At 36.8% G+C, this 17,180-nt stretch overlaps 1 long non-coding RNA gene across 1 annotated transcript; it reads left to right on the top strand.

Moving 5' to 3' along the window:
• The first annotated feature begins 8,272 nt into the window (after positions 1 to 8,272).
• LOC125752824 (uncharacterized) lies at positions 8,273 to 16,205 on the top strand. Its single transcript, XR_007403236.1, has 4 exons — positions 8,273 to 8,508; positions 13,245 to 13,417; positions 15,065 to 15,207; positions 15,653 to 16,205. It is a non-coding gene; the product is annotated as an uncharacterized LOC125752824 (long non-coding RNA).
• Positions 16,206 to 17,180: the final 975 nt, after the last annotated feature.

The raw sequence follows: 17,180 nt of genomic DNA, 5'->3' as shown, positions 1-17,180 counted from the left end.
TTTATTTATTTATGATAGTCACACACACACAGAGAGAGAGAGAGAGAGAGAGGCAGAGACATAGGCAGAGGGAGAAGCAGGCTCCATGCACCGGGAGCCCGACGTGGGATTCGATCCCGGGTCTCCAGGATCGCGCCCTGGGCCAAAGGCAGGCGCCAAACCGCTGCGCCACCCAGGGATCCCTCTACACCAATATTGATAGAATTTCAGTCTTTACTTCTATAAGGTTTGTTTTCTTGTGTTCTGTCGTTCAATAGCAATTTTCCTAGTCATGAATTTCCATTTGCCTTGCTTAAAATGTACTAAAATTAATAAATCCTAGTACTGCATATTTTGATCAATTCTAGAATACAGTCATTATTTATTTGTATGTTTCCTCTGTATATTCTTTCATTCTGGATTCTGCTTAAATGTATAGTGGAATCTCTCATTCAATTGCTCTTTTGTTTCTGGGACCCAATTACTCTGTGTGTGTGGTGGGTGTTCTCCTACACCATCAAGTAGTGCTGGGGACACTAGCTGAGTCCTACCATTCAATTCAATTAAACCCAATTTTAACACCATCTACCCAGGGACAGCATCAGGTTCCACAGGTTAAGGGCTCAGTCCTACAAGGCTACTCCCCACACCCTCAGATACCAATCACAAGCCTGAGTTGTCACCTGTGCTTCTGACCTACTGGCTATACATCACAGGTTCCCAAAACCCTCTCCTTGGGTTCAATTAATCTGCCCTCTAGCAGATTAATTGTAGAACTCATAGACACATTCTACTTACTGAATTACTGGTGTATTACTGAAGGATATAACTCAGGAATAGCCAGCTGGAGGAGATGCACAGGACCAGGTGCATGAGGAAGGGATGGAGATTCCAGGCCCTCTCTAGGCACACCACTTTCCCTGCATCTCCACATGTTCACCAACTCAGAAGCTCTCTGAACCCAATCCCTTTGAGTGTGTATGGAAGCTTCATCACATAGGCTTTGATTGATCAAATCACTGGCCATGTGATTAATCTAACCTCCAGCCCCTCTTCTCTTCTTAGAGGTGGAGGGACTGAAAGTTCTCACCCTCTAGTCAAATGTTTGGCTCCACTGGCAGCCAGCCTCCAACCTTAGGTGCAGTCCAAAAGTCACCTGCTGAGCAGAATAAAAAGCATCCTTATTGATCTCATCATTTGGTTAATCCCCAGAGTTTTAGGAACTCTAAACCAAGGAACCTTGGATGAAGATCATATATGAGAAATATCCTATTTCTCATAGATCACAATTCTGCAATTATCCCTTTTTTTTCTTTTTTAACTTTTACTGCCATAATCCTTATATTTTGCCTTTGGTACTACTTCCTGAGTTATTTACTATACTCTGGGACACTAATTCTTTTTCAGTTATGTCCAGTCTAATCATTGTGTGAATTTAGTGTGTGTGTTATTTTGATTATTAAATTTTTAATTGCTATAAATTCTGTATTTTTTAAAATATGCTTGGACTTTTTTGATAGCTTCCTGTTCTATTATTATCCTTTTATTGTTTATCTGTTTTATTTAAATATATTGAAATTTTAACATTTACATCTGAGAAATCTGCTGTGTGTAAGCTTTTGAAATGTGTTTTGTAATTTTAGGCATTTATTATTGTTCTCTACCATTCACGGGGGAGTTTCTACTTTGTTGATCTACTGAGCATTATTTTAAATTATGCATGTTATTTTTTAAACTTAAATTCAACTAATTAACATATAGAGTATTACTAGTTTCAGAGGTAGAGTTCAGTGATTCATCAGTCTTATGTAACACCCAGTGGTCATTACATCACATGAGCTCCTTACTGTTCATCATCCAGTTACCCTACCCCTCCACCTCCCACTTCTACAGCAACCCTCAGTTTGTTTCCTATAATTAAAAGTCTCTTATGGTTTGTCTCCCTCCCTCATTTCATCTTAATTTATTTTTTCCTCCCTTCCCGTATGCTCCTCTGTTTTGTTTCTTAAATTCTACATATGAAGGAAGTAATATGATAATGGTCCTTTTCTGATTGACTTATTTTGCTTAGCGTAATACCCTCTAGTTCTATTCACATTATTGCAAATGGCAAGATTTCACTTTCTTTTTTTTTCGGAGTAATATTCCATTATATCAATATTGATGGACGTCCGGGCTCTTTCCATAGTTTGGCTATTGTGGACATTGCTGCTATGAACATTGAAATGCAGGTTTCTATATTTGTACCTTTGGGTAAATACCTAGTAGTATGCACCTGTATTTAATATAACTTTAGTTTTACATCTGGTTTTAAAATGTTTGTCTCTGAGTAGGAATTGCATCTGATTCTGTAATCACTGTGGCATTGCTGGCTTGGCCCTTCTTTAAACTTAATTTTCAATATTTTGTCGTTGTTGTGAACTCCATGAGAAAATCCAACCTGGGTTTAGATTTAGGAATTCTCAAGGGAGACATTCTGCTTTCTTATCTATCTAGATAGAACATTGAGACAGGTGCCTATCTTCTCTGTTTATATTTGCATTATAGAGATTTTTTTAAAAGCACTTTCCTTATTGTATTTCTTGAAACTAAAACAATCTTTAATACCTACTATGTGTTCACTAAATACTTGGAGAATAAATGTTTGCTAATACTAGTCACTAATAATGAGTAGTCACAATTGATGTTAGAGAAACTGGTTCTAAAGTGCTTGCAGAAGAAAGGTCTTAATCCCAAAGGCATAGAGACTTCATGAAACATCTCAGAGATTCAGTTTGGCAGGCTTCAAATTTAGAGGCTTTTTACCATCTGAAATATTTATGAGTGGCTATCATGATATATAAATCAGTACAGAAAGTTGGTTACAGATAAAACATAATGGACAGATGTACAGTTAAATTAGAATAAATTAATGCATCTTCAAACTTCCTGAAGTGGAAAAATGGATCAATACTATTAGTAAAGTTTATCTTAGTGTAAAGATAAAACTCAAACAAGCAAATGATATCTTTTATGATTAAAAAGTAGTTTTAAAATCTCAAAATACTTTCCTGATTAAAAAAAAATACATAAAATATTTCCTTAGTAAAATTAAGTGTATTTCAAATCAATAGTCAAATTCATATTTACTGTATGTTATTAATATAAATAAGTTATGTAGAGTTTTTAATAAATGGGCTTAGATGGCTATCTGAAATAAACACATTGCCAGTCATAGGACTAGATGAAGAGCCAGGTCACTGCCACCTCCCTCACCTCTCCAGACTTCTTTATCTTAGAGATATTGGTTGATTTTGATAACTGACCATTTGGGTCACTTGTTTGTTCTCTTTCCATGCTCTGAACTCCTGCTCTTATGTTTTAAATTCACCAATAAAGAGTGGACCCATGAAGCCCTAGGCTCCTATCCGAATCCCGATTAAAATAGTACCCCAAGCTTGCGAATGCTCTCTCTCTCTATCCCCCCTTGAACTCACTGTGTGATCCTCAAGTAATATCCAAGACTTGAAAGTTTTAAACCCTTATTTTTGTTCAAAGTTTCCTAATGTTATGCTGAAGATGTCTTGCAATCCTAGGAAATACAAGGGCCGGTCCAGCCACTGTGTTGTTTATCATTAGGCTGAGTCTTAACACACTACAGACTTCCTCTTCCTAGACACTGAAGTGCAAGCCAAGCAGGGGAGGTCAGCAAGGTTGGCAAACCATTTCCTTTATTCTGTGTTGTTTCTTATTATGAATATACACACACATTTAATTGTCAACATTCAGCATATACAATTGAATGTCCTTTGTACCTTAAAATATTGGATGTATTCTCCTCTCCATATTTAGTTTTCTGAAAAATGTCTTTTTAATGATTGTCTTTTATCGCCTCTAAAGTTTTATACTAATTTTAATGAGTAACCCCAAGGTGAATCTGTACAAAAACTTTTGATTATTTTCTTCCTGATTAATAAAGGATTTGGAGGTCTAAAGTAATAAATTTGTTAAGGCTTTTGATACATTTTGTCAGACTGTCTGTCATAAGTGTTATAAAAATGTCCACTTTACATTTTAGACTTTGCCTCCTAACAATTCATAAAGGTCAAGGAAAGTACCTTTTCCCTCTACATCCCCCTAGTAGACATATCTCAGAACTTTGCACCTTTTAGGGACACTCCTTATGAAAGTCTTTCATTTAATGCATTGTATGTCTTGCCTTCATCATCAGCAAGACCCCTATCTAGCTGAATGATTTCAGGAATGGCATTTAAACCTCATCATTTGGAAATGCAGTTGATAAAAATGATGCCCTCTGGGTTGAATTCACCTCTTGCTCTACTTACTTGCTGTCTTGCTCAAGGTATTTGAGTTGGATTAGAAACCGTGATGAGCAGTTTTATCAATTTTCCGTATCTAGCAGCAGTCACTGAGAGTGCTGGTTGCACTGTATCTAATTGTTACAGCAATAGTCCATGAATGAATGTGATCCTTCCTAGCTTGAAGGGGAGGAAACAAATTCCAAAAGTTTGGGTTGCCCAAGATTACATATTTAGTTTAGCATTAATATTAATATTGTATGAGGGCTTTATACCAAACATCGTGTTTCATCTTTCTACCCCCCTGCAGAGTGTTATCCTCATTTTACAGACATCAAAACAGAAGTTGGAAAATGTTGAGAAACTTGCCTGAGGTAAGCAAAACCAAAAAGTAGTAAGCTGGTTTCCCAGTTTGTACCATTTTTCTTCAAATTCATGCTGCTTCACATGGTGTAGTTAACAGTCACTGATAAGTGTGGATTTGCATCTATAATTTATGATTTTTATATTTTGCTGCTCTGTTGTACAATCCTGTTTGGAGGGAAAGAGATAGCAGAAACCATGGAAGAGTATAATAAAATAAATAAGTGGATAATCCAGAGTTTAATATAAAAAGAAATTCTATATTCCATATCAAGATGTCACTAGCATTACTTTAATTCTAAATACTTTCTTTCTTCTTAATCCTATTGAATATGGAATTTAAGTCCTACTATAAATGCACATTTAGAGATGCTGGTCCGGAGTGCAGTTTTTTGTTTATTGTCTATCTCATGCCAAATGTTAGGTAAGGTCTCTAGATTTGTCATGTATCAGTTTATAAGCTTTTGTCCCCTTCCTAGAAGGGAGATTATTTTTTTTAATAAAAAATACCATGGATTCAGAGGGCCATATTTTTAATTATAGCTTACCTCTCATTTTCTGTGTGCATTTGGTCAAAATATTTAATCTCATTGGACCTTAATTTTCCTGTTAAAAATGTCACTGAGTTAAGGATAGTAGAGCAAATCCATTATTATTCTATTCAGCATGGTTTAAATACACAGAAAAAGAAAACTGCAAAAACAAACAATAGAAAAAATTAAAATAAATTTTCCTAAGCCCACACCTCAAATTATGAGTCACATCTGCAAATTCCTGTAATGATTTTCTCAACATGAAGGGGCTTGCTGTGAAACAACAAACATTTCTCACACCTCCAAGTAGAACGTGACATAAATAAAAGTGAGGCTCTCCATCAGGAAGTGTTGGTCTGGTAATCACATGACTAGAACAAAGATGTCCCCAAACTCAGCAAAACATGCAATAAGAGTGGAATATTCTTGAAACAATCAATCCAGTGGCAGGAGCAAGACATCTGCAGTTAAAACAATGGCACCCCCATTTTCCAAGACCTTCTCCTGGCTGCTTGAGGTTGCTGTAGTTCAAGTGGATTGAGGATGGCGTATCCGGAAAGTTCAGTCAGGAAAAGAGAAACGACTCTTTGTATTCTAGGGCTCACGTTAGCATTGGAGAAGCAAGGGTGCCATTGAACCTAGGTTTCAATCGAGCTGACTCCAGTAACTTTGAATCCAGAATCTCTGATCAGTCAAACCATATGAATAAATTTATACTGACCCAAATCTGGACCATCCTTCCTTCCTTTATCAAATACCTTTAGAATCCATTGTGATACATATTCTATGGGTTTCTACACATATGAGTTGGCAAAATTTTGCAATATTTTTGTTATGTATGATAATTCTTCTCAGAGTTTGTATTACACTCCTTGAGATTCACTGGGATTTGAGTCTAACATGAGTTTTGAAACAATGAGTGGTGTGGAATTGGGTCTTAAGGAGATTCAGCTTGGGTGTGCAGGACAAATGCCCCTGGCAAGAAAAGTATTAAGATCTTCAATCAAGGGGAAGCAAATCTACTCAGACGGGGAGGGACATGTGGTTTTCTGTTTTGTTGTAGGGGTTTGTTGGGGGTTTGTTTTTTTTTTTGTCCCCCCTTTGGATTTGGGAATTCACAATCCCAAACAATTATTATAGTTCCACTTTATTGCAATTGTAACTTAGGAGACCTGGGGAGGTTATGATTTCCATTTACTTTATAATTCAGCCACTTGTTGGTTAAGACTTTGGATTCAGTTTCTTGAAATATTTGCCCTATAGCAATATAGCAGAGCTGTCATAAAAAATGTCTATTTTGTATCTATGCTTAGAGATGAAATCTTAAAGTCCCACCATTGTCACTTTTGTCCTCTAAGATCTTCAGTGTGTTCAAAAGCAGCCTTCCCACTCCACAAAACATGTACATTTTATTTCTACCATAAGTTTCTAAGATCTACATGGTACTGTCAAATCTCACATTTCATAGGCATTCAATTCCAGGCAACTTCAAGTAGTATGTTAAGAATTGTTTACTGATGATTAGTTCTGAATATAAGACTCATAAATGGTTCTTTAACTTTTATCACATCATATTGTATGATAGGAGGAAAAATTCTTTCCCTCAAACAGAATTTTCAAATACTGACAAAGTGTGAATATAAACTCCTGTGCAGGGGTGCCTGGGTGGCTCTGTTGTTGAGCCTCTGTGTTTGGCTCGGGTTATGATCCTGGAGTCCCGAGATCGAGTCCCACATCAGGCATCCCACAAGGAGCCTGCTTCTCCCTCGGCCTATGTCTCTGCCTTTGTCTCTGTGTCCCTAATGAATAAACAAAATCTTAAAAAAATATTTTAAACTCCTGCCTAAATAGCAGAAATAATCACAGAGCTGTCTCCCACCCCAACCTCACTCCACCTCAATAAATGACATCTATACTTCATAGCAAGTAAGCAATATTAGTTATCCAAGTGACTACATGTTTTGTTTTGTTTTGTTTTTTTTTTTCTGTGTTGTTATACTGGAAAAATATTCTCTACGAGCCAAGGGAATTGATCTGTCTTACTAATATTTTTTCATATATGCAGAATGCAAGGATGACTCTGTATTATTTATTCAACACAACAAAGGCATTTTTTAAACATTTCTCAAACCATTCCCTTGACATTAGGCAAATGATTTTATTTCTCTAGGTTGGACCCCTCTTCTATAAATGGCAATTTTATTACCCAGAACTTAGTAGACACAACTGATAAGGAAGTACTGTGTGAACACAAGAAATATATAAATTGTTCATTGAATCTTTACTTATAATTGGCTTGTTCGGTCTAAGCCTTGAGGCATGAAGCTGGCTACTTTGGTCATATTCTAATAATTCCCGTCTTGTCCAGTTTTCTGCTGACCCAATTCTTTACCTACGATTGTTTGTGAACTGTTCTTTCCAAGCTTCCATCTGTTCTATTTTGACCTCTTTAAAAAAGTTTCAGGCATACATAACTCAGCAGCAGAGAGAACCATGGACACACTCATCTACATTTTGCAATAATTAGATATTTACTGAGTCAGATCTATTTTAGCATGAGATAGAGATATTTGATAGGTATCGACATATTTTAACATTATATATATATATTTATTCTCATAGGATTATATATATTATATCTACCTATATCTATTTTGATAATTATAGAAGTTATGTATATAATTTCTATAATTCTTTGAGGATAGGGTCCTCAAGGTAAACACTTTGTAAGTGGAAAAGTGGAAGAGGTTCAATTTAAACTCATATAGTCAATTTTCGTCTATTTTCTTAACTACTAAGTATACTGCCTTTTTATACTGAATGTGATTTTTCATATTTTATATAATTTATTTTTATACAGAAGCTATTTTTCTTCACTTTCTCTTATTCTCAGTGACTAATTGTTTTAGTCCTTTTCCTTGATTCTAACCTTGAATTTCCCTACAATGTTGTACCCCAGATTCCTCTCCATTCCACAAATTTAAATCATAGGTATGCCACCTTTTGTCCTTCCTGATCAGGAGAGGAGTCTAAGACATCATAGAGATCATTCTTAAGTCATTATTAGAATCACCCGAACAGGATCTTTGGTCTTCTCTGGTCTGGTCTTATACCCTTAACTCTCTGACAAATCCAGCTATTAGAATATCTCAAATAGACCTACTTTTCTCAGTAATTGGATTCAAGGAGTCAGACTCCTGCTAAATCAAATTCGTATATATTTGGCTGGATGACACTTACTACTTCCCAATGAGAAAATAATTGCCCTTCTCAGAAGACCCTTGCTGTGAAGAAGAGCTATACAGGATGCCAAACCATGATCCCGAGTTTACTGAGTGAGTACAGAAGTAGATGAAGAAGAATCAAATGGATGAGATTAATGGCTTAATAAGACTGATGCATCCATGTCTACAACTGAAACCAACTGTTGTAGAAACCAAATAGTGGGAGTGAGAATGGTCTCATCAAAACAGCGCTGAATATCCAATACCAGTGCTTTTTTTCTCCCTCATGTTATGTCCTCTACTGAAAGGAGCTATACAGGATGCCAAACCATGATCCCGAGTTTGTAAATACATTATTTGTTTAGCTTTCTTAAAACTAAGATATCTCTAGGCCTCTAGATATCTTTTCGGGCGGAGGGGGGGGATCTGTTTTGCCTCTGCTTTGTGATTAAGATAATGAGTCTCTTTAGCACCTTTTTTTGTTTAAGATTTTATTTATTTATTCATGAGAGACACAGAGAGGGAGGCAGAGACACAGGCAGAGGGAGAAGCACGCTCTTCACAAGGAGCCCAATGTGGGACTGGATCCCCAGACCCTGGATCAGGCCCTGAGCTGAAGGCAAGATGTTCCACTTCTGAGCCACTCAGGTGTCCCTCTCTTTAACTCTTTAAGAGAGCTTTTGCTGCTCTAGAGTGAGCACAAGACTCAGTACTCATTGTCAGTCTGTCACTCCTTCCAAGATGTCACTTACCTAAATACCCCTTACATATTTAAGCTGTGTATCTGGGTATTTTTCCCGAATCCCACAGTCTAAAAAGACATTTCAACAAAACAAAATATTTGCAGCTTTGTTTCTTCATGGATAAGAAGGTATGATTTTCTAGTCATAGCTTTGGCCCCAGTTTTCTGAGCCTTGTGGCTAATCACAGCTATGTCTGCAGCTCACTTTCTCCTCAGGGAAAGAGAAGATTCAACCAGATAACTACTATATTTATTCTCAAATTGACTTGTGTAATTCAACTTGGTATCCTAGGGACTCCTTCAGGGCATCAGATTCAACATGACAATTTAATAATAATTAAAATAAGAACAAGTAATATTGTGTCTGTTACGCAGGCAGGGTTAAGTATAGAAACTTCATTAAAGAGATAAGAAAACTGATGGTACTGTGTGATTTTCCAAAGATGGCATTGTTTGAAGAAGAACCACCGGAATACAAATTATCTGATCCTAAGGGCCTTGTATCACCATTTTATTCCAAATAGTTTCTCTTTCTAAGTATCAAATGGAATATCTTGGACACACAAATGACTATGGCATTGATCTCATCTATCCGCTCAAATCAATAGTAAGATATTTAACTTAAGCAATTCCTTTTAGAAAGGAACACAATCTGAATGTTCCAAAAGCAAAACCAAGAAACAAAAAACATTTAAAAAACCAAAATGAAAAATATTTCATGTCCCCCACAAAGACTTGAGGAAATATGTGTTTCTGCTGAAAAGAAACTCAATACACTTCAGATTCAGTCTGTTCTGAGAGAAAGGTATTGTCCATGCACAAGATGTGAACGATCCAACATTACCAGTGAGGATGGAGTCAAAGGACCAATTAATTTGACCTCCCTAAGTATATAAAATCAAATAATCCATGCGAACATAGGAAAACCATCATTCAATTATTGATGTCAAATAATTCAATTAATTTGGATGTTAAAAACATGAGAATAATTAAAACTACACATATTCCACATCTTAGAAACTGGCAAATCTTATTTATGTTTGAATATTAACATGTGAAAAAAATTAAATCAATCAGATACTGACTGAAATAAGTAATTTTCTTCAAAAAAAGTATTATCAAAAGATTAGAGTTGCACTTTACAGAAAGTTTTTTTTAAGTCATATTTTGTGTTTCTAAGTAGAAACTACTGCCTGTAAACGAGCACATTTTTTGTTTTAGAGAGAGAGAGAGAGAAAGAGAGAGAGCATGTGCAATAGGGGTGGGGTAAGGGCAGAGGGAGAGGGAGAGAGAGAATCTCAAGCAGGCTCCACACCCAGTGCAGAGCCACACACAGGGCTCAATCTCATAACTCTGAGATCATGACCTGAGCCAAAATCAAGAGTCGGATGTTCAACCAACTGAGCCACCCAGGCCCCCTAAACGAGCACATTTTTTTAAAAAAATTGAAAGATTCGACAATGAAACCATATAAAGCTCATGAAATATTTGAGACCCTTTGCATACATTCTAATTTGTGGTCCAGAGCAAATATACTAAGTAGATGAGGAAAGTAAGATTTCTTCCTTATATGGAAAAGATTTCCTGTGTCATTCTTTGCTATGATTATGCATTTAGCTTTGGACAACCTTAGCCTTCTGGTCAGACCACTTAATTCCTAATTATAATTCCAGATCCAAATTACAGATAGTCCTTTGTCAAGCCTTCTTTGGATTTCCCAGAAAATTTATTACATCTGCATTTATCATAATTTTATGCAAATTCAATCGGTTATTAATATATCACACTGTAATTATTATACTAATATTTTTACATTAATATTGATACCTCTCCTACTCCAGAAAGTAAGTTAATTTATGCAAATGCATTAAATATAAAACTACAGGGAATGCCTGGGTGGCTCAGTGGTTGAGTGTCTGCCTTTGACTCAGGGCATGACCCCTAGGGTCCTGGAATCGAGTCCTGCATTTGGCTCCCCACAGGGAACCTGCTTCTCCCTCTGTGTGTGTCTCTGCCTTTCTCTTTGTGTCTCTCATGAATAAATAAATAAAATCTTTAATATCTATATATTTATATATACACATATAAATATATGTATGCATACATATATATGTATGTATACATATATATAAACTTTGGAACATTTAAAAAATTGAAATGGCAAATAAAAAGAAAGGGGAAATGATGGGAAAAAAGTCACTAAAAGAATAACAAAAGAAAACTTACTATATGTTTGCTGAAATTGCATCACAAATTAAGCTCACGCTGTCAGCGAGAGAAAATGTTTTTTTAAAAAGTTAATTATGTAATTCATTATATTAAAAAATACGAGGGAAGAATGCTCAAGAAAAAAGAAGAAGAAGAAGCTCCTTTGTAGAAGTTGAGACCAAATTTTCTCTCAGCTCTCTGGCACATTTTTTCGGTTTTGTGTCTCTCTCACCCTAGACTAAATTCTGAGTTCCTTGAGGGCTGGGTGAGTTTCATTCGCCTGTCAGAGGAGAGATTGATGTTGTTAATAGTTTCTCCCTCAGTGCAAAAGAGGTAACAACCACCCTATAAAAAGCCCACAGCTAACTTTAGCAAGACCACTGATCCCCTCAGGCTCTCTTCTCTGGCTTTCTGCCTCTTTAGTCCTAAATCCTCCTGTTCTATATGAGGGTTCCTTGATTGTTGCTTTTACAAGAATTTTCCTTCTTTGCTTCATTCCATCAGTTTGACACCTTGAATGTTCTGTGTATGGATTCAGTTTCATTCATGAACATCACCTTTAAAATTTTATTTATTTATTTATTTATTTATTTATTTATTTATTTATTTATTTATTTTAGAGATTGAGAGAGCACTCAACAGGCGGAGGGGCAAAGGGAGAGGGAGAAAGAAACTTTAACAGACTCCCTGTTAACTTCAGAGTCCCACATTTGGGGCTTGATCTCACAACCCTGAGATTATGACCTGAATGGAAACCAAGAGTTGGATGCTCAGCCAACTGTGACACCCGGGGACCCCCCCATGGATACTACCTTTTAGATAAAACTTGACCTGAAACCAAACCCTGCTAGCTATGAAGGGGACTAGATTATGACAATAAAGTACAACAAAGTGTCATATTCCCAGCAACCAGCCAAATGCTTATCATAATAGTAGATATTTAACAAAAGCGTATTGGCCATTGGCTCTTTCTTAAAAAATCAGTAATTGATTTAAGACTACAGAAGGCAAAGAAGAAGTCATTGATGAATTTGCAAGGACATATCATTGTTGGCATGTTCTCTGGGAGGTTATATAGTAATATTTCATTTTTCCCTCCTTAACATATCTGTCAGTGTCTTCTTAACATTTTTTAATGTGATGTTTCTTAATGAATTTTAGGAGTTCCTTATATATTCTTTTAGTAGTTATATTCAATTAACCATATTGTTTGTCAGTAGCTTGTCTTCTCACGTGTTTGAGGCCATCTTTGTTTTTCTTTGATATATCAGTTTCCCATTTTAATGAAGTTAATTTTGTCTATCTTTCCTGTATAGTTAGTGCTTTTTGTATCCTGCTAAATAAATCTTTCCCGGTTCTGAAAATAGTAATTCTTGAAATTTAACATGCAAAAGAATCCCCTGGAGGGACTGTTAAAATGAAAACTGGTCTTCCCACCCCCAGAGTTGCTAATTCTCTAGGTTACAGCAGGGCCTAAAAATCTGCATTTCTAACAAGGTCCAAGGTGCTGCTATTGCTGCTGCTAATCCAGGAATTGCTCTATGAGATATATACCCTTAGATTATTAGGATAAACTTATATAGTATGAAATGTATTTACATTTAGACTGTTACTCAGTTGAATACCTATTTACTTTTGGTGTGAGGTACACATCTACTTTTTTTCCTATATGTATACCAATAGTTTCAACACTATTGATTGATTCTTATTTATTCCCTAACTTGAAATGCCAAGTTTATGATTAAATATATATATGTATATATATTCAATATAGATATATATATCTATATATCATAAATAGAATCTAATTTTATTATGAATATTTTATTTTGGACTTCTAATTTATATTTATGTGATATTATTTTACATTTTTTAAGATTTATTTATTTATTTTTAGAGAGAGAGAAAGAGAGCATGAGCAGGAGGAGTGGCAGAGTTAAAGGGAGAGAGAGAACCTCCTGCAGATTCCCTGCTGAGTGAGGAGCCCACGTAGGGTCCAATGCCATGATCCCAAGATCATGACCTGAACTGAAACCAAGAGTTGGATGCTCAAGTGACTGAGCCACCCAGGTACTCCTACAATTCTTGTATTATCTTAGACCTTATCTTATTTCAAGGTTCTATCTTCCCCATAAAATAAATTGAGTAAATCACCCTCTTCTTCTAAAAAATAAAGCATATGAGAGAAAAAGTCTTTTTCTTGGTTAATTATTAAAACTTACCTTTAAATAAAATTGTTTAAAATTAATGTTCAAGGAATCATATTGATAATAAATAAATAGGTAAGAAGAGGGAGGTCTAGAAAATCATCATTAGAACACTGCATTAAGGGATCCCTGCGGGGCGCAGTGGTTTGGCGCCTGCCTTTGGCCCAGGGCGCGATCCTGGAGACCCGGGGTCGAATCCCACGTCGGGCTCCCGGTGCATGGAGCCTGCTTCTCCCTCTGCCTATGTCTCTGCCTCTCTCTCTCTCTCTCTCTCTCTCTCTCTGTGACTATCATAAATAAATAAAAATTGAAAAAAATTTTAAAAAAGAACACTGCATTAATAGTTGCTTCAAGTAAAACACATCAATGGGTTCTATAGTTCATGGGTGAAATTTTGAAGAGTAGCAGGATATTTGCATAGTCTGAAATTATCTCAGGTATTTATTAGTTATAAATGGAAAAGTAATTACTTCACCGAGGAGAAAATCAATATGCACAGCCTTACGTAAGTAAACAAGGTAAATATCAGTAGGAATAAGATATATTGACACTATGTACTTCCGGATATGACAGAGTGAGAAGGGCATATCACTTTGTTGGTCGAGCCAAAAATGCATAAATCGAATATCATCATGAGAAACATCCAATAAATCCAAACTGAGGAATAGTCTTAAGGACTTGATCAATATTCTTCAAAAATGTCAAAATCATGAAAAACAAGAAATAATTGAGGTACTTTCATAGATTAGAAGACAGTCAGGAGGCATAACAAATATGAGACACAAAAGTACGTTAGTAGAAAAACTGGCAGGATCTCAATAAATCTGGTAATTGATGTTGTGCCAGTGTCAATATCTTAATTTTGACAAGTCTATTATGGTTATGCAAGATGTTAGCATTAGAAAATGTCAGATGAAGGATGTATAGAAATTCTGCAAGTTTAAAACCACTTAAAAATGGAAAATTTAAAAGAATAGTTGCCTTATCCAGGGGTCTTTGGTGAGGAAGAATTTTGGTTACCATTACAATCACTTTTTGAAAATATCCTCTTTTGATAACACAATTTTATTTATTTATTTATTTATTTATTTTTTATTTATGATAGTCACACACAGAGAGAGCAAGAGAGGCAGAGACACAGGCAGAGGGAGAAGCAGGCTCCATGCACCGGGAGCCTGACGTGGGATTCGATCCCGGGTCTCCAGGATCGCGCCCTGGGCCAAAGGCAGGCGCTAAACCGCTGCGCCACCCAGGGATCCCAATACAATTTTATTTAAAGGTAATTTCAATCTCGCAGAGGAACTACAAGAAGTGTACAAAGAACTCCCACATCTCCTTTGTCCAGATTCACCACCTGTTAATTTGCCACATTTATACTCAGTAATTGATATAATTATTTTTTTCTTCTTCAATCTATCGTGTTCTTAGAGAGAGAGCTCTTAAGTCTCCCACTGTGTTTATGGATTATGTAATTAACTTTATCAGGCCACTCTTACATCTTCTTTGCCAGAACCCAATCTCAAGACTACACTTCTCTGCAGGAGAGCCTGCAAAATGTGGTTTTCATCGTGAGTGGTGAGGTGCCAGTCTCACATGTGATTGTAGAAGGAAGAAAACAGGTAATGGTGGAGCATCGCCTTCTCTTCCACACAGGTTTGTTTTACTTCCTTCCCTTCCCCCTCCGGGATCTCACACCACCACCATCCTGGTAGCAGAGGTGGGAAATTGACATGGATGGAGAGGGAAGCAGGAAATCTGTACCACTGTCTTTTTTATTTTACCCAACAAATAGGTCTTTTTCTGTTTCCAAAAGCCTGGTAATTAAATAAGTGTTCTGGTATCAAGCATTTCTTCAATGGAACCACCTGGTTACGTTTCAGAAGATACTGGATAATCTCTTTCCTTCAGTTCTAAATGATCAACCTAATAAGAAAGACTACTCATAACGATGATAACAATATTACAAACCAATAGCAGTGACTTACACTTATATAGCTTATACTATGTGCCAAGTTTTAAGTCCATTTATATGTACATATTTGTTTAAACCTCACAGAAATCTTATAAGCTTGATACCAATGCTCTCCCCATGTCATAGGCAATGGGATTGAAACATTTGGATAATGGATTATGAGCTGCACATCCAAGTCACAGTAGAGCCAAAGCTTCTGGCCCAAGCACACTCTGTCTGGCTCTAGAGCCTGAGCTCCATCGGTAATGCCATGCCATCCCACACAGTCAGAGTGTGGACAGATTGACCAGAATATCAGACCGGTGCATAGATACGCCATGCTGAGCCTCTCCTCATTTTCTTGAGTTGGAGAACCACTGCAGGGCAATTTCATGATGAATTCTGCTTCTGCGAAGAATCACAGCGCTACAGGGTAACTACATGAATGTTGTCATGCTAAGCATTACATTCATCACATTTTATTTTTCGTTTTCAATAAGATTCAAAAACTAAAAAAAAAAAAAATTCTGGCAGAAGTGTGGAAAGTGGATTGAAATGGGGAAAAGTCTAGAAGCAGAGTTGTACCAACAGTTCAGACAAGATATCAATGGAGACCAATTTCATCTCAAGTGGGAAAGGGTGTAGGCAGTCCAAGTGGCAAGAGCAAATCAGAAAGTGGTGGCAACTTGAAAGGCTGCGCAATGGTTAAGTAATTTGCTGAAGTTCACACAACGGTGTGCTGGTAAACCAGCTCTCCCAAGGGGAAGGAGGTAGAACCATGATTTGCAGTCCACTCATTTCTGCAGTGTAAACACGCCCACCACGCTTACTTTCAGGATATCAATCTGATAAAACTGAACAGTGGAATTGGGAAGAGATGCATGTACTGGGCTCTCAGGAGCAGGCTGGTGGGTGCTGGACGTGAGCCAGCTGCCGTCATGGTCACTGTGGTGGACGCCATGCTCTTCCACACGGTAGTGTTCTGCTTTATGCAGACCAGGCACTGGAGGCAGTTACTGCCACATTCAGTAGCCTTCAAAGGAGCCCAAGCTCTCATTCTCTCTAAACTTCAACTTCCTCATCTTCAAACTATTGTTAATGCCTACTTCAGGGAGTTCTTTTGAAACCAAAATTACAAAACACCGATAAGAAGCCCAGGTACTTGGCACAGTGAGCCCTCCATGAACACATTAAGATTATTGTTACTCTTCAGGAATCAGGAAAGGAGACAGACCCTACGAGAAATAATTCTGGTACCCCCAACTATGGTGGACCCAGGTGATTGAGAGCATGGTCTGGAGTTACAGGGTTTACATCTGAAGTTTGATTAGATTACCTGCTAGTTTTTGTTTGTTTTGTTTTGTTGACTGTGGGCTATCTATTCACCTCTCTCTGACTCAAGTTGCTCATCTACAAAATGGAGATAATAACAATATCCACCACATCCAAGCATCCTGAGGGTGTAACAAGTTAAGGTGATAGGATGAACTTAGAATGGTGTCTGGCACAGAATTGGGACTTTATACATGTTTCCTGTACTTGTTTTTATTTGAAACTTATGCCAAACACGGGTTATTCCTAAAATAACCTTTTCAAGACAGGGCTTCAACTTCTAACTCACCAATGGTAACTAAAAAGCGCTGAAGATGAGACATGTTGAAGATAGGAAAGGAAA

This window comes from Canis lupus, chromosome 17 (genome assembly GCF_003254725.2).
Source record: "Canis lupus dingo isolate Sandy chromosome 17, ASM325472v2, whole genome shotgun sequence".
Classification (NCBI taxonomy): Eukaryota; Metazoa; Chordata; class Mammalia; order Carnivora; family Canidae; genus Canis; species Canis lupus.
Note: the sequence above shows the minus strand (reverse complement) of the source record. Positions and strands in the feature narration are given on the sequence as shown.